This window comes from Microcaecilia unicolor, chromosome 2 (genome assembly GCF_901765095.1).
Source record: "Microcaecilia unicolor chromosome 2, aMicUni1.1, whole genome shotgun sequence".
Classification (NCBI taxonomy): Eukaryota; Metazoa; Chordata; class Amphibia; order Gymnophiona; family Siphonopidae; genus Microcaecilia; species Microcaecilia unicolor.
The window spans coordinates 235062022-235081400 of NC_044032.1; the positions used below are offsets into that span (position 1 = coordinate 235062022).

At 42.7% G+C, this 19379-nt stretch overlaps 1 protein-coding gene across 4 annotated transcripts in view; it reads left to right on the forward strand.

Annotated features, from left to right (window-relative positions):
- The window catches only part of SPATA6L (spermatogenesis associated 6 like), a 201760-nt gene that overhangs the window by 68414 nt on the left and 113967 nt on the right, over window positions 1-19379 (forward strand). The window lies entirely within an intron of this gene.

Consider the following 19379-nt stretch of genomic DNA (forward strand, 5'->3'; position numbering starts at 1 on the left):
CTGCATCTCAGGCGAGTTCTTCGTTTTTGATTCGGTATCACTCAGTTTTACACCACAGCTGTGACTTTGGTTGTCTCTTTGGCAGATGTAGTGACAGTCAGTCCTGGCTGCAACTATGCAGAAAACTCCCATTGCCAAGTTTCACTGCTACTGGTTCTGGAGATGTGGCTACCCTAATGTCCAGTTCTGGCCTTCAGCAACGTCTGCACCCTGATCTGTAATAGATCAGTACTGTTACTGGGCTTCTGTTCTACCTTCAGCAACTTAGGACTTGGGGCACACAGCTTCTATGGTGTCCATTCTTATGACATGGCCTCTCCAAGTTCCAGATGTCTATCAGAAGGCAATCCTCAGCACCATTTCTTGACTGTACAAAATACTGCAAAATAATCAGACTTTTCCACAGAAAGCAAGAGAAATATTGATCAACAAAACTGTGGTCTTAAATAACTCAATGCTAGACTTAATTAAAATCAAAAATGGAGGAAAAGGCTTCAAAACTGTGCCGTACTCAATGAAAATTTCAAGATTCTTAGTATTGCCACCGACACTTTGTTCATCATTGGCCAGAAAAACTTTCAAATCTTACACCCATTTTGTGATTTATACTTTTTATGCTTGTTCTTTTTTTTTTCTTTTTTAAAAATTTACAAAACAGAACTCTGTCAATTGATGTCCACATACATTTGGATCAACCAATATAATAGGCAATAACAGGCTTTTTTTCGAAAGAGAAGGGCGCCCATCTTTCGACACAAATCGGGAGATGGGCGTCCTTCTCTCAGGGTTACCCAAATCGGCATAATCGAAATCCGATTTTGGGCGTCCCCAACTGCTTCCCGTCGCAGGGATGACCAAAGTTCCCGGGGGCGTGTCAGAGGCGTAGCGAAGGCGGGACTGGGGCGTGCCTAACAGATGGGCGTCCTTGAGCAATAATGGAAAAAAGATGGGTGTCCCTGATGAGCACTTGGGCGACTTTACTTAGTCCATTTTTTCTTACGACCAAGCCTCAAAAAGGTGCGCGAACTGACCAGATGACCACCGGAGGGAATCGGGGATGACCTCCCCTGACTCCCCCAGTGGTGACTAACCCCTTCCCACCCTGAAAAAAACAACTTTAAAAACTTTTTTTGCCAGCCTGAAATGTCATACTCAGGTCCATCGCAGCAGTATGCAGGGTCCCTGGGAGGGGAGGTATGTGTGTGTCAGCGGAGGCATAGCGAAGGCGTGGACATCCTTCTTTCAAACATTTTGGACGTCCTGAACTGCCCCCCCTACAGGGACAGCCAAATTTCAAGGGAGTGGAGTGGAGGAGTGGCCTAGTGGCTAGAGCACTGATCTTGCTATCCAAAGGTGTCCAGTTCACTCGTTACTGCTGCTACTTGTGATCCAAAATCCAAATAAATAAAGGGGGTGTTGGAGGCATAGCAGGCATGGACATCCTTCTCACAGAAACATCCACATTTTGGACATCCTCAACTGCCATCGCAGGGACAAAGGCATAGAAGGACGTCCTTCACCCATACTCTAAAAAAAAAAGACATCCCTGACGAGCACTTGGACGTTTTCACCTGGACTTGTATTTTTCTAAGGTTGTAGATGGCAATTTATTTAAGGTTGTAGATTGCTATTATACATGCAGCTTCCCCTCCTTAGGAAGGAAATCGTGGGCAAATGAGCTAACAGTGAGCAGCTCATTTGCATGCGATTTCCTTCATGCATGCCCATTCCTTTCCGAATCGCTATGGGATTAGTAAGAGAAGGGCTTTTTCCATTCAGTTAGTGCATCAGTTAGTCCACTGCAGTGCCCCCTAGGGTGCCCGGTTGGTGTCCTGGCATGTCAGGGGGACCAGTGCACTACGAATGCTGGCTCCTTCCACGACCAAATGAGTTGGATTTGGTAGTTTTTGATTTGGGCATCTTCGTTTTCCATTATCGCCGAAAACCGCGGACAACCATCTCTAAGGTCGACCATCTCAACATTTATGTCGACCATCTCTAAGGTTGGCCTAAATGTTGAGATTTGGGTGTCCCCAACCGTATTATCGAAACAAAAGATGGACGCCCATCTTGTTTTGATAATATGGGTTTCCCCACCCTTTGCGGGGATGTCCTGAGAAGACGCCCTCAGGAAAACTTGGGCTCCCCGTTTGATTATGCCCCTTCACGGCACTTATCTCATTCTTCCCAAAGGGGTCCCATTTCGCTTAACAGCTTTTTCAAGGGGAAACCTTCTACGTGCCCAGCATTCAATGCCCTCTAAAAATAATTAACAGACATCAACAGAATCAATATACAAACTAGCAAAGGTCTTCAAAGGCATAGTATCTCAGTTCCACACTGGCACTGAATAACTCACTCGTTACTTCTCACTTCATACTTCTTTTAGTGAGCTTCCCCCCCCCCCCCCCCCAAAATGGCGTCCATTTAAAAACCGGACACCAACCTTAACATCCAATCACAGCGCCAGTCATCAAATGACTCATCCAAAAACTAGCCTACAACTACGGAGTGCTATGTGGGACAACATATTTTGGATTTTAATTAAGTCTAGCACTGGCTTATTTAAGACCACAGTTTTGTTAATCAAGATATAAGAACTACTGAACATTCAATGACTGCACAATACCCTTAAAGGGATGAATCACACAAAACTACTTTCTTTTTCTTTCTCCATCCCCTGGTCAACAGACATAACTATTCTTCATTGATCTGGACTGGACTGGTAGGACTAAACAAAATAAAATTATCAGGTAAGACATAATTTCTCCTTTCTGCATTGACTTCCACTAAACACCTAGAGATGCATTCCCATATGTAGCCAGGAAGGTACTTGAATAAAACTGCCATGTACCTGTTTGTTTTCTTATTAGTTGTTTCTTTTTCAATTAGGTTGTCAGTCACCATTGACTCTGTTTACTACTTTTCATGTTCTTTTCTTATTTTTTCTTCAAACAAAATTCCATTATATGAATCGCAATTCCACTAGATTGCAGTTTATTCCATATGCTATATCGCTTAACCCCAGACAAGAACAAAGTGGTGTACAATCTAATTACAATAATCAGAAATGAATGCCAATTAATGATAGAAAAGCACATTCAACCAGGATCAAACATCCAAATAACACAGAAGTAAATTAGCTCAAGAACCCAGGAAAATTCAGGTTAATCCCGCCGTGGAAGGAACTCCAAAGGCTTCTTTGAACTTTATTACACTGTTCACTCAATATATTACTAATATGTTATCTTGAGGGTCATTCTCTTGTAAAATAGGGATTATAGTGTTGATTCCCCGTTCCCTAGAATCAGAATGTAAAAAGGAGTGATGTGACCAATTTTAGACCTGTGACTTCAATACTGCTTCAAGTTAAAGTGGTGGAAGACATAGCTGATGAAATTTCTATCTACCGTATTTTTCAGACTATAAGACGCACCGGACCATAAGAAGCACCTAGGTTTTAGAGGAGGAAAATAGGAAAAAAAATTGTGAAGCAAAAAGTGTGGCAGAGATCTGCTGGAGGACCACAGGTTGTGCAACACTCTTGTATGGGGACAGCAGTTTTGCACAACCTGTGTGGCTCTGCAGTGGAATTTGTCCTCCCCTGCCATCCATGTCCAATGATTCTCCTCTCTCCCCTGCCCTCCCCTCCATGTCCAGCAATTCTCCTCCCCTCCCCATGTCCAGCGATTCGTTCAAATCCCCGCCCACCTGCCCGCCCGCCTGCCTGTCCGCCCACAGCTCCCCAACTTTCCGTTCATGCAACCTTGCTCCCTGCCTTGAAATCTTTAATTTACATACCTGAAGTCACGGCGAACCAGCAGTAAGTAAAAGCAGCAGGCAGGCAGGCTCGCCTCCTTGTCGCTTCCCTTCCCTCTCAGAGCGTCCTGCCCTCGCGGAAAGGAAGTTACATGAGAGAAAGGCGGGACGCGCTGAGAGGGAAAGGTCGCAATGCTCGCCTTGGCCTAAGACCGGCCCTGGCTGCCCCCCCTACAGCGAGCAGGTACGCTACATTTGGACTATAAGGCACACCCACATTTTCCTCCCAAATTTTGGTGGAAAAAAGTGCGTCTTATAGTCCGAAAAATACGGTAACTACAATATTTTACATAACTCACAATTGAGCTTTAGACTGAGTTATAGTATAGAGACTGTAATAAATATCTTTATATCAGAGATCAGGAAGGAGGTTAGTTTAGGAAGAAAGGCTATTCTATTGCAGTTTGATATGTTGAGCGCTTTTGACATTGTGAATCATGAACTATTACTGGAGCTTCTTGATTTTATTTTGGGACAGTGGGATGGTACTTAATTGGTTCTGGGTTTTTTTTAAAAGATCTTATCAGGTGAAAATAGGGGGATCATTTTCTTCAGTCTGGATCCCAGAATGTGGTGCTTCCTCAGGGCTCACCAATATCACTGTTCTACTTAACATCATGATGACACCGTTAAGGAAAAAACTGCTGACAGTGGGATTATGCCCTTTCATTTATGTGGAGGCTAACAAACTGGGAAATACAATAATAATGGATGATTTAAATTACCCTGATATTGACTGGATAAATGTAACATCAGTGCATGCTTGAGAGGTGAAATTCCTTGATAGAATCAAGGACTGCTTTATAGAGCAGCTGCTTCAGGAGCCAACAAGAGGGGAACAATTCTAGACCTAGTCATTAGTGGAGCAAATGATCTGGTGCAGGAGGTAATGGTGCTGGAGCCTCTTGATAATAGTGATCATAACATGATTAGATTTGATATAAGCTCTGGAGTAAGTACACACAGGAAATCCAATATGTTAGTATTTAACTTTCAAAAAGGAGACTATGATAAAATGAGAAGAATGGTGAAGAAAAACACTTAGAGGAGCAGCTGCGAAGGTCAAAATTTGCATCAGGTGTGGATGCTGTTCAAAAATACCACCCTGGAAGCCCAGGCCAAATATATTCCATCTATTAAAAAAGGAGGAAGGAAGACCAAACGACGGCTGGCATGTTTAAAAAGTGAGGTGAAGGAAGCTATTAGAGCTAAAAGAAAATCCTTCAGAACATGGAAGAAAGATCTGACTGAAAATAATAGGAAACTGCATAAAGAATGGCAAGTCAAATACAAAGCACTGATAAGGAAGGCAAAGAGAGATTTTGAAAAGAAGATTGCGTTGGAGGCAAAAACACATAGTAAAAACTTTTTTAGGTATATTAAAAGCAAGAAGCTGGCAAAAGAATCGGTTGGACCACTAGATGACTGAGAGGTAAAAGGGGTACTCAGGGAAGACAAGGCCATAGTGGAGAGATTAAATGAATTCTTTGCTTCGGTCTTCACCGAGGAAGATGTGGGGGAGATACCAATGCCAGAAATGGCATTCAAAGCTGATGAGTCGGAGAAACTGAATGAAATCACTATAAACCTGGAAGATATAATGGGGCAATTTGATGAACTGAAGAGTAGCAAATCGCCTGGACCAGATGGTATACATCCCAGAGTACTGATAGAATTGAAAAATGAACTTGTGTATTTGGATTTTCAAAAGCTATTTCACATAGTACCTCATGAAAGACTCCAGAGGAAATTGGAAAGTCATAGGATAGGAGGTAGTGTTCTATTGTGGATTAAAAACTGGTTAAAGGATAGAAAACAGAGAGTAAGTTTAAATGGTCAGTATTCTCAATGGAGAAGGGTAGATAGTGGGGTTTCACAGGGGTCTGTGTTGGGACCGCTGCTTTTTAGCATATTTATTAATGATCTAAATATGAGAATAACAAGTGAGGTAATTAAATTTGCTGACGACACAAAGTTATTCAAAGTTGTTAAATCGCAAGAGGATTGTGAAAAATTGCAAGACGACCTTACAAGACTGGGAGACTGGGATTGGCAGATGATGTTTAATGTGAGCAAGTGATGCATGTGGGAAAGAGGGAAAGAGGAACCCGAGCTATAGCAAGGTTCCGCATTAGGAGTCACCAACCAGGAAAAGGATCTAGGAGTCATCGTGTCTGAAATAAAAAAGGCTTAGACAGATTAGAATCATGGGCTACAACTTTCAAATTGAAACTCAATAGAGAAAAAACTAAATTTTTGATAGTAAGCAGCCCTTTTAGTGTTATTACCTACAACAATTTTGTGATTGATGATGTTACTTATAAGCTCAAATCTAGTTTAAAAGTGTTAGGGGTGTTAATAGGTAATTACCTCCCATTGGAACAGCAAGTCCAGACAGTAGTTATGAAATTCTTTAAGGTGTTATGGAAACTTCGACGAATTAGAGCCTATTTTCAATCAGATACATTTTGCCTTATAGTTCAATCACTGATGATAGCCCACATCGACTACTGTAATATAGTCTGTGGGATGCAAATATGCAGTATTAAGGAAACTTCAGATGGCTCAAAATACCGCATTTCAATTAATTTTAGAGTATCTAGATATTAGAGGGTGTCCTCCACTGCTTATGAAGCTGCACTGGTTGTCAGTGGAGGTATGCTCCATTTTTAAACTGTTCTTTAACTTTTCTTATTTTACTTGGTATAGCCCCGAGCTACATGAAGGAATTAGTCAATTTACCCCTCAGAAATTCAGTGTTACATTCAAGAGAATTCATGATTTTTTACTATCCAAACTGCAGAAAGATAGTATACAAGTGAATTTATTCTGCTTGATGTTCTTATCCCTCATCAAGTACAATTCTCTCTTTGTTAAGCATAAAATTGTAACTTCACCAAATTGTAATTGTAAGCCACTTTGAATCAAAACTTGTTTTGGGATAATAGTAGGATGCAAGAATGTGTAAATAAATAAATAAAGTAAAATATGCTTCAAGCAACCTTCCAAACCGCATCAGTGAACCTTCAGATCACAGTATCATTGGGAGAGAATTCCATAGTGTTGGAGCCAAGTAAAAAAGGCTCCAGTTATTATAAAAGCCTTCTTGGCTGAAGATAATGTGGAACCGCCAGTTTAAACTTTGTAACAGATCACAGTGCTGTTTCTGGAGTATAGAGCATTAACAGCCTCGCAAGGGAAGGAGTAGATTTATCATAAAAGGCCCCATGAGTTAGCAGGCTGTTTATGGTGATGACTGTGTTGATGTGCGTCGCCAGGCCAAAAAAATGTAAAGATTGTGGACCAGGAAAGGCTGATTTTTGTGATCAAAAATGAATGAACGACCCATGACAGCAACGGACAAATCTCACATGTGAAAGGTAGAAAAACTCATAAAGGACAATTGGAGGATCACTCAAAGGGAAATTGTTGACATACTTGACATTTCACAGGAATGAGCGGATTACATTATTGAAATACTTGGATATTGAAAGGTTTGTGCAAGATGGGTTCTTTACATGCTGACTGCAAAAATGACTTGAAATCTGTCAGCAATTGTTGTTTGGATTCGGGAATGATGGTAAGTAATTTCTTCACAAGATTGTGACAGCCATGCAATTTCCATATTTTTCCAAAATTGACGGAATACCTTAGGGAGGATCTGTTCAACTCAAATGAAGAGGTGGAAAGGACTGTGAGCAACTGGTTGAATAGACAAGATGTGCAATTCTTCAGCAATGGCTTTCAAATAACTTGTCCTTTGTTGGAAGAAATGTGTGACAATTTGTGACAACTATATACATGTAATAAAAGAGCAAGTTTGAAGCATTATTTTCATTTTTTATTCATTACAATATTTTAATTTAAACAAAAGTTATGGATGTGGAGGCATTACTTTCCATTCAACCCTCGTACAATATAAACTGAAACACTAAGAAGCCAGACACTTCATGCAGTGGAACACCAGAGAAATAGAATGAAATTTATTCCAAAAACTGACATATTCCAGTTACTATATATAAAATATTTTTTCTACCTTTACTGTCTGGCCATTTTATTTTTCTAAATGTGCTGGTCTCAAGTTCTGGTTTCTGCTTGTGTTCATCTTCTCTTAACTCTTTCTAGGGTCACCTCTCATTGGTCATTTCTGTCTCCTCCTGTCTTCACTTCCTTCCCTACATCCATCTGTAACATCGATCTCTTCCTTTCAGCTTTCTTCCATATATTTTCTGCTTCTCTATCCAGATTTCACTCCTTATTCCCAACTAGTCCTGAATCTCCCTCTTTTTAGCTACCTTCTATTTTCCATCTCTTTCTTTCACACCCATCCTGACACTCCTATTTCCCATCAATATCACAGTCTCTCAGTCTCTCATTAGCTCCCCCCATCCAGTGTCTTACATACAGCATTTTCTGTCTCTCTCTAGTCCCCACACCCCATGTCCAGCATTCATTCTCTTTCTCCTTAGTTCTCTCACATGTCCAGCATCCTGTCTCTGTCTCACTGGTCCCTTCACCCCATGTATACCATCCTCCCTCTGTCTCCTTAGTTGCCTCACCCCATTCTCTCTGCATCTCCCTAGTCTCCTCACTCCATGTCCAGCATTCTCTCTCTGTCTCTCTATTCTTCTCACCCCATGTCCGGCATTCCCTCCCTGTCTCTCTATTCTCCTCATACCATGTCTGGCATTCCCTCTCTGTCTCTCTGTTCTCATCACTCAATGTCCAGCATTCCATTTCTGTTTCTCTATTCTCCTCACCCCATGTCCATCATTCCCTCTCTGTCTCTCTAGGTCCCTCGCCCTATATCCATGCATATTCTCTCTGTCTCTCTAGCCTCCCCTATTTCCAGCATTCCCTCTCTCTCTGTCTCTGTAGTTTGCCCCCCATATCCAGCATCTCTCCTCTGTTTCTTCCCCTCTGTCCAGCTATCCCACATCTCTTCCCTCCCCCCACAATGCTGTAATCCAGCATCTCCTCTTGCCTCCTCTGCCCCTGACATGGTCCATCATCTCCATTCCCCCTCCCCTCCTGATGTGGTCTATTATTGCCCCCTCTGTTCTTCCCTTTTACCAAGTTCCTATCTCTATGCATCTCCCTCTGTACCATAGCAACTTAACCTTACCAAGGTGAGCAGCTGATAGACAGTAATCATAATAAAACAAACAGGAACACAAATGACCCACTGTAAAACCTCTTCTGGCCCTGAGCTGTGAACCCTCTGATACATCCCAGCCCTCAAAGGAAATGTCCCTCCCCCTCTGATGTACATGTAAAGAGGGTTCAGTAGCCCAGAACCATAAGAGGTTCTGCATCAGCCGTGAGTATTTCCCATTTGTTTCGTTTTTGTTATCGCTGCCATGGCCTGGTAAGGTTAAGGGAGGGGGTGGTAAGGAGGGGGTTGCTGGACCGTGGTGGTGGTGGGGTGGGGAACCTGCAGGAATAGTAGCAGCTGTCCTCAGTGCACTGCAATAAACTAGCTTTTCCATTTCTGGTTTTGTGGGCATCCAGCTAGGAACCTCAGCTTCTTTGAGGGAGGGGAGAGCAAATGCTCGCCTTTGCCCTCTCTCCCTATGCCCATTGAATGGCACAGTCAGGAGCTTTATTGATACCAGCTAGCTGTTGCTGTGGGGCCTGCGGGTCCTTATGCAGAAGCATAGTTGCTGGTTCTTTTGCCTGATGTGCAATGGGGATAGGCATTCATACTTATATACATGTATTTAGTTGCACAGTTTTAAGAGCCCCTTTCCATGTGTAAAACTTGCTTTACAGACAGAAGAAGCTTTATACAATTACCCCTTTAATGTGCACTGAAACTGGTGTCAAAGAGCAGCCTTGGGTCAGGCAGCTTCATTTTGGATTACAGCACCAATGGAGTAGAAACGACTGCTAAAATATTAAGCCCCTGTTGTTCAGCTGGCGGAAGTGAGCATTTTTGCTGCTTGCCGCTGGTGTTATCCCCAGGTAGTCAATGCTGGGTCCTGTCCGGGCTTTGGCATTGAATTTCCGGGGGTTTTTTTGAGCCAGCTAACGTGGAGGGGCATAATCGAAGGGGACGCCCAAGTTTTTCTGAGGATGTCCTCGCAGGATGTCCCCATGAAAGGGCGGGGAAACCCGTGTTATCGAAAGAAAATGGATGTCCATCTTTCGTTTCGATAATACGGTCAGGGACGCCCAAATCATGAAATTTAGGTCGACCTTAGAGATGGTCGTCCTTAGACTTGGTCGTTTCTGATTTTCAGCGATAATGGAAACTGAAGATGCCCATCTCAGAAATGACCAAATCCAAGCCCTTTGGTTGTGGGAGGAGCCAGCATTCGTAGTGCACTGGTCCCTCTCACATGCCAGGACACCAACCGGGCACCCTAGGGGGCACTGCAGTGGACTTCAGAAATTGCTCCCAGGTGCATAGCTCCCTTACCATGTGTGCTGAGCCCCCCAACCCCCCCCCCCCCAAAACCCACTACCCACCACTGTACACCACTACCATAGCTCTTTTGGGTGAAGGGGGGCACCTAGGTGTGGGTACAGTGGGTTTCCTGGTGTGTTTTGGAGGGCTCACATTTACCACCACAAGTGTAACAGGTAGGGGTGGAAGGGCCTGGGTCAGCCTGCCTGAAGTGCACTGCACCCACTAAAACTGCTCCAGGGACCTGTATACTACTGCGATGGACCTGAGTATGACATTTGAGGCTGGCATAGAGGCTGGAAAAATATTTTTTAAGAATTTTTTTGATGGTGGGAGGGGGTTAGTGACCACTGGGGGAGTAACGGGAGGTCATCCCTGATTCCCTCTAGTGGTCATCTGGTCAGTTCAGGCACCTTTTCGTGGCTTGGTCGTAACAAAAAAAGGATCAAGTAAAGTTGTCCAAGTGCTCGTCAGAGACGCCCTTCTTTTTTCGATTATGGGTCGAGGACGCCCATGTGTTATGCACGGCCAAGTCCCGCCTTGGCTACGCCTCCAACACGCCCCCGGGAACTTTGGTCATCCCTGTGACAGAAAGCAGTTGAGGACGCCCAAAATCGGCTTTTGATTATGCCGATTTGGGCGACCCTGTGAGAAGGATGCCCATCTTGCAAGTTGCGTCGAAAGATTGGCGTCCTTCTCTTTCGAAAATAAGCCTGATAGCCGCTTAAGTCAATATTCAACCCTTGACTGCATAAACCAAACTGCTTAAAGATAGGACAGATATTTATGCAGCCTGATTTAAGCAGTTTATTTATGTGGTGAGGGGCTGAATATCGGCATGTAACCCAACTCCATCCCCGGAATGCCCACAAGTGAGCTGCTTTTGAGTTCAGTGCTAACCAATTATTTTCAGTGGAGATAACCTATATAGTGCCACTGAAAATGACCAGATAGCCGCAAATAAGTGATTTAACTGGTCAGCGGCCGTTTCCGGCCAGTTAATTCATTTTGAATATCAGCCAGTAAACACCTCTATAGAAATGGGGAAAAAGGGCAACATCTGGAAAGCTGTGCATACTAATACTTATAATGTGGGAATTAAGGTTCTGGATCTAAAAGCTGATCTAGTAGTAGAGGAGGTAAGAATATCCTAGGAACAGGAGAAACCAAAACTCAAAACCCCCAAAGCTGCCGGATCAGTGACCACTAGGAAGTGAGGAGAAGTAGTGGTTGGTGATTTCTTACTATTGGGTACAGGAGAGTTTGCCGAGAATCATGCCACCCAATATTTAAAGATCAGTGAAAATCTGCCTAGGCAGAGGAATGCTGAGATCCCACGGAAAACCAAACGGAAACAAACAAGGAATGGGAAATAGACCAAGCAATCCAGGGATGGACGAGGAAACTTCAGATACTTAAATTAAATTTATTGACAGGAAACTCGAAACAGTACTGTGTTTTGGCCACAGGCCTGCCTAAGGAGTCTCTGTAAATGGTCTTTCATGTAAAAATTTCCAAAGTTAAGAGACAGTATCATGTTAGGATAAAAAGAAGATCTTAAAGCTCTAAGTTGACGCAATTTGGCAAACACTCCTCTGCACAAGTTGTCAACTTGATGTTTCAGAGATAGTTGAGTATCCAGGATAAAACCTAGAACTCTAGATGATTGTTCAAAAGGCAATAATTCACCTTTTTAAGGACCAGATTTTGTGGGATTCTAGTTATGGATGTTTCAGAATAGAACAGTCTGGTTTTAGCTGTATTGATCTTTAGTATGTTCAAAGACACCTAGCTGTGAGTCTTAGAAATGTAGTCAGAAATTAGGACATCGACATTATCAGTATTTTGTGGCAAAGGCAATAGAATGAAGATGTCATCTGCATAAGAGGCAGCCCCAAATATGGAAGAACTGAGAATATCGCCCAAGAAGCTCATAAACAATTAGCAGTTACAGAGGCAAAGGAGTCGTATTATAAAAAATTAATAGGTCATAAAAATTCAGACTTGAAAACACTTTTTCAGATTTTTAATAATCTTACAAATTCATCACCTAAGTAATATACATAAGATGTATGACTTGTGTAGTGAACATCATCCTAATGCATATGTATAATCAAATTGAATATACATAAGGCATTTACCGTATGTGACTGATGTCATCCTAATACATATGTATGACTTGAAAAAAGGGACTAATGGTTGCAGTTCTGAGTGTGAAATGATGTGCAGAAACCACTTTGTATATACCAGACTGAAATAAGAGATATAAAGAGTATAAGTAAGATAAATGGAACTCATAAAAATGGGCATACATAACGAGTTCTAAATACAAGAGCATAGATGTGAGAGAAAAGGGGGAATATAAGAATAGAAATAGAAAGATATGTGAATTAGGATATGCAAATATAGGTATCAACCAACACAGATGGCATACTAAATGTCTAGCTAAGAAAAGAGTAGCCAAAATAGAAAGATATATGAATTTAAGTATGCAAATACTAGTATCAACCAACTCAAACGGCATACTGAATGTCTAGCTAAAGAAGAGAATAGCCAAACAATTCAATCCTACATGTAAAGAAGGGACACGTGATGGAAAATTAAATCAAAGGCAAAAAAAAGAAGTACCACATTTGAAAAGGACGATGAAGGATACATTGAACAGTAAAGTATGTTGAGTATTGAAGCACCAACCTCCACTGGCAGCAATGCAGTTGGAGGACTCCCGCTCAGTTTAAAGAGGGAACAGTGATCCATATATGTCTTTTTGGCTTAAATAAAATGTCTAATTAAGTCATATAGAGGGGCATTTTCAATATGACGTCTGAGTCCAACTCAAAATCTGAATAGGAAAGAAGGTCATTTTTCAAAAAAAGAAGAACGTTTATCTTTTTTTTTTATTTTTTTTCGAAAATACTGTTCTGAGCAAGGCTTTATGATTTGGATGTTTTGTTTTTTGGTCCATTAAAAAAAAACTCCAAGTGCAAAATGCACAAAATCAAGCCATTGGGATGTAGGAGGAACCAGCATTTTTAATAGACTGGGCCCCCAGACATCCCAGGAAAGCAATAGGGCACCCTAGGAGGCACTGCAGTGGACTTCATAAAATGCTTCCAGGTACACATCTCACCACTGCTCCCTTGTCTGTTGAGCCCCCCAAAACCCACTCAAAACTGTCTACCCCCAACTCTACACCAGTACCATAGCCCTTATGGGTGAAGGAGGCACCTATATGTGGGTACAGTGGGTTTCTGGTGTATTTTGGAGGGCTCACAGTTTTCCTCCACAAGTGTAACAGGTAGACGGAGGTATGGCCCTGGGCCCACCTGCACTGCACCCGCCACTAGACTACTCCAGGGACCTGCTTGCTGTTCTAATTGACCTGAGTATAACATCTGAGGCTAGCTTAGAGGTAGCCAAGTAATGTTTTTAATCACATTTTTTTGGGGGGTGGGATGGAGTTAGTGATCACTGGGGGACTGAGAAGAGGTCATCCCTGATTCCCTCCAGTGGTCATCTGGTCATTTAGGGCACCTTTTTGTGCCTTATTCATTATAAAAGCAGGTCTAGCTCAAAACGTCTTAGTTTTAGTCCTGGATGGTTTTGTTTTGTTCCATTACGGCTGAAAATCTTTCTAAGTGTTAGGAACGCCCAGATTCCACCCTTTACATGCCTGTTTGTGATTTGAATGCACTTCTGATGGACTTAGAAAAACATCTAAAAAATGGTTTTGAAAATACCAATTTGGACGTTTTTGTGAGAAAAACATCCAAATGCAGATTTATGCCACTTTTTGGATATTTTTTTTCTTTTGAAAACAAGCTCCATAGCAATTTAAACAGCCAAAAGTTAGCAATTCCAAGTGATGGGAGAATTTTGAAGCACTTTTGAAGTCATCCACTGCCAGCCACATAAGTTCTTTTGAATATCATATTTCAAAAGAACTTCTTTCAGTGACTGGAAAGGTTAAAGAGTTGAGAGATGAGATATCCTGTGGGTTCGCCAGGTTGAGAGTACAAAGAAAGTGGTTCCAACACTGACTCCCTCACATACCATCCCCCTTAGCTCAACCATGCCCAGTTGAGTGCCTGCCATGTCATGGTCCACCTCCTGAGACAAAAGAAAATCAGCATTTGCATGTTCCCGGTCTACCCGATTTCACATCTCAAAACTGAAGAGCTGGAGGTTGAGGAACCACCCCATGATTTATACATTTGACTCCTTGTGGCGAGCCATCCACTTGAGGGGTTCATGGTCCATGATCAGCAAGAAGTGTCAGCCTAGCAGATAATACTGGAATGTCTCCAAGGCCCACTTGAAAGCTAGGGCTTCTTTTTCTATATAGTTTCTTTTCCTAGGAAACAACTTTGTCTGGTGTAGGCCATAGAGTGTTCTTCACCATCCACTTTGTTGGTCTTAGACATCTGACGCATCTTCATCTTGGAGAAAATGCAGCTGAGGGGAGATATGATAGAGGTCTATAAGATAATGAGTGGAATGGAACGGGTCGATGTGGAGCGTTTGTTTACGCTTTCCAAAAATACAAGGACAAGGGGGCACGCGATGAAGCTGCAGTGTGGTAAATTTAAAACGAATCGGAGGAAATGTTTCTTTACTCAACGTGTAGTTAAACTCTGGAATTCGCTGCCAGAAAAGGTGGTTAAGGCGATTAACTTAGCCGACTTCAAAAAAGGGTTGGACGGCTTCCTGGAGGAAAAAGCCATAGAATGTTATTGAATGGATGAGGGAATACAGTATTTCTAGGATGGGCGGGACAAATCGCTTGTTCTTTTGGCCGCTGTCGGTGACAGGGTGCTAGGCTCGATGGACCCTTGGACTGTCCCAGCATGGCAATGCTTATGTACTTATGCTTATGTACTTATGTATACCATAAAGGACTGGCTGAAGTCTGAGCTGACCAGCACTGATTCAGAGCAGAAGGCATCCTCCAGGGTCTGGAAAGCAGCGTCCAGTTAGTCATACAATATACTTTCTCAGGTACACTCTTCTGCAAAACTAGTACTACTGCTACTACTTATCATTTCTATAGCGCTACTAGACGTACGCAGCACTGTACACTTGAACATGAAGAGACAGTCCCTGCTCGACAGAGCTTACAATCTAATTAGGACAGACAAACAGGACAAACAAGAGATAAGGGAATATTAAAGTGAGGATGATAAAATAAGGGTTCTGAACAAGTGAATAAGGGTTACGAGTTAAAAGCAGCATCAAAAAGGTGGGCTTTTAGCTTAGATTTGAAGACGGCCAGAGATGGAGCTTGATGTACCGGCTTAGGAAGTCTATTCCAGGCATATGGTGCAGCAAGATAAAAGGAACGGAGTCTGGAGTTAGCAGTGGAGGAGAATGGTGCAGATAAGAGAGATTTACCCAGTGAACGAAGTTCCCGGGGAGGAATGTAGGGAGAGATGAGAGTGGAGAGGTACTGAGGAGCTTCAGAGTGAATGCACTTATAAGTCAATAAGAGGAGTTTGAACTGTTTGCGGAAACGGATAGGAAGCCAGTGAAGTGACTTGAGGAGAGGGCTAATATGAGCATAATGACACTGGCGGAATATTAGTCGTGCAGCAGAATTTTGAACAGATTGAAGAGGAGAGAGATGGCTAAGTGGGAGACCTGTGAGAAGCAAGTTGCAATAGTCTAAGCGAGAGGTGATAAGAGTGTGGATGAGGGTTCTAGTAGTGAGCTCAGAAAGGAAAGGGCGAATTTTGCTGATATTATAGAGAAAGAAGCGACAGGTTTTAGCAGTCTGTTGAATATGTGCAGAAAAGGAGAGGGTGGAGTTGAAGATGACCCCAAGGTTACGAGCTGATGAGACAGGAAGGATGGGAGTGTTATCCACAGAAATAGAGAATGGGGGAGGAGGAGAGGTTTTTTTTTTTTGTTACATTTGTACCCCGTGCTATCCCACTCATGGCAGGCTCAATGCGGCTTACATGGGGCAATGGAGGGTTAAGTGACTTGCCCAGAGTCACACGGAGCTGCCTGTGCCGGGAATCAAACTCAGTTCCCCAGGACCAAAGTCCACCACCCTAACCACTAGGCCACTCCTAGGTTTAGGGGGAAAGATAAGAAGCTCAGTCTTGGTCATGTTTAGTTTCAGATGATGCAGAGACATCCAGGCAGCAATGTCAGACAGGCAGGCTGATACTTTGGCCTGAATTTTGGCTGAGATTTCTGGTGTGGAGAGGTAGACCTGGGAGTCATCAGCGTAAAGATGATACTGAAAACCATGGGATGAAATCAGAGTACCAAGGGAAGAAGTATAGATGGAGAAAAGAAGAGGTCCCAGGACAGATCCCTGAGGTACACCAACTGACAGTGGGATAGAAGTAGAAGAGGATCCACTAGAGTATACACTAAAGGTACGCTGGGAGAGATAAGAAGAAAACCAGGAAAGAACAGAGCCCTGAAATCCAAGTGAGGACAGCGTATCAAGGAGTAGGCTGTGATCAAGAGTTGATTTAGTGGCCCCACTTTCTCGGCAAACCCCAGAATGAAGCGTCAGTAGTACTCAACGAGCCCCAAGAAGGCTCACACTTGCTTCTTGGACTGTGGTATCAGTACTTGTGTGATTGCTTTCATCTTATGGACCTGGGGTCTCATGTCCTTTTCTGACGAGTACCCTAGGTAGTAAGAAACAACATAAGCACTGGCAAATCAGATGCAAAGTATTAATAAAGAAGGCTAAAAGAGAATATGAAGAGAAACTTGGCGCAGAGGCTAAAACCCAGAGTTACAACTTTTTCAGGTAGAAAAGAAGCAGAAAGCCTGTGAGAGAATCCATGGGACCGTTAGATCAGGAAGGAGCAAAAGAGGCGCTCAGGGAGGACAAGGCCATAGTGGAGAAACTGAATGAATTCCTTGCTTTTGTCTTTATGGAAGAAGATGTAAGAGATCTGCCTGTACCAGAAATGGTTTTCAAGGGTGATGATGTGGAGGAACTGAAAGAAATCTCGTGAACCTGGAAGATATACCAAGCCAAATTGACAAATTAAAGAGTAGTAAATCACCTGGACCAAATGGCATACATCCAAGGGTACTCAAATAACTTAAAGCATGAAATTGCTGATCTGCTGTTAGTAATATGTAACCTGTCGTTAAAATCGTCCATTGTACCTGAAGATTGGAGGCTGGCCAATATGACGCCGATTTTTAAAAAGAGTTCTAGCGCTGATCTGCGAAATTATAGACCAATAAGCCTGACGTCAATGCCAGGCAAAATAGTGGAAACTATTATAAAGAATAAAATTACGGAACACATAGACAAACATTGTTTAATGGGACAGAGTCAGCATAGGCTCAGCAAAGGGAAGTCTTGCCTCATCAATTTGCTTCATTTCTTTGAAGGTGTGAATAAACATGTGAAGAAAGGTGAGCCAGTTGATGTAGCTTATCTAGATTTTCAGAAGCTTTTTATAAAGTTCCTCATGAGAGACTCCTGAGAAAATTAAAGAGTCTGTGTATAGGAGACAAGGTTCTGGTGTGGATTAGGAATTGGTTGGACAGAAAACAGAGGGTAAGTTTAATTTATTTATTTACGTCAATTTATATACCGTATCTTATTGCTACTGCAAGACAGAATGGTTTACAATTTATAAAATAAAAGAAACAATATAATATGTACAGATTGGACAAAAACATTAGAACTCCAGTCATTACAGGAAAGCACAGCAAAACCACAAACTAGCTCAACGGAGGAGGGTGAACAGTGGAGTGCCACAGAGATCTGTACTGGGTCTGGTGCTATTTAACATATTTATAAATGATATGGAAATTGGAACGATGAGTTCAGTGATCAAATTTGCAGATGATACAAAACTATTCAAGGTTCTTTACAATTGGGTAGTGGAGCCAGGGCAGACTACCATCTCCAACTGGGTTTATCCAACTGATATTTTGAGGGATACTTGCATTGTAGGATATTGTCTCCATGCACACATGACAGCGTCACAGCCTGTTCATAGTTCATTTGCAGTTGGGTGATTATTCCCCTCTGAACTAGGGTTTTTACACTGCCAGAATCTAGCAGCGCCTGGTAAGTGTTTCCATCCAATTCAACTTGCAGCACACAATTCTTTCTCTGGAGTTGGGATGCCTTCTACAAGATTGCAAGAGTGTGGAGCTACTACATTCATATCCATGTTTTCTTCGACTAGGTCTTGGCAGTCTCTCATTATATGGCCTGTCTCCCCACATCTAAAAGAAGTGAGAGAGAGCGGCTTTCATGACCGGATTAGCATAGGGAGCTGGGTTCTTGGTGGAGATGACTTCCACTGCTCCAAACCCTCTTTCTGAGATACTAGCCTAGAAGGTAGCTTCTGGATGTTAGAGTTCTCGGATCCTGCCTTCTCTCTTCTCTTCCCTGGACTCCCAGCTTATTTCCTGTCTTTGTAGGGCTCAGGGACTGGTTTTGCTTGGTGAAATACTTCTGCCATTTCTAAAGTGATCTGCAGTGTCAACTTATAGGCTCATTTTCAAAGCACTTAGCCTCCCAAAGTTCCATAGAAACCTATGGAACTTAGCCTCCCAAAGTGCTTTGAAAATATGCCTCTTAGGGTGCTACCTCGCCTATTGTTTCATAGAATGGGGCAGCTCATCTAGGAACTGCTCGAGGAGAACCATGCTCGCTATTTCCATGCCAGATTTTTCTTCAGATTGTTACAATCTTCATGCAGTCTCCTTCAGTTTATAAAAAAAAAACTGCAGGGACTTTCCTACAGGTGGAGAGTGCTTTTCTTAAACCATTGCCTATAGGCTTCTGGTATATACCCTGCCCACTCCTGGATGGCTGCCTTATCGTCCTTATAGGTAGCCTGGCCATCAAGGTGGTGCTTTGGAATGTGGTTTGGCTGCTGCTGATAAGCAAGTTTTCCCAAATAGGTATTCCATTTGCCTCTGGTCAGCCTGCCATGTGAGCAGACCTCTCAAAATTCACCAAGAAATGATGTGGTCATCTTCTGGACCATTTTAGGTGACACGGGAACAGGTATGTTTGCATGTGTTGCTGGTCTCTGTAGTGGCGGGGATACCTGGGCCAGAGAGCCCTGCTGTAGCGCTACCAATTTCTGTAAAATTTGTTGCATCTGCTGCTGCTTTTGTTCCTGCTGCTCAAAGTGTGCTTGCATAA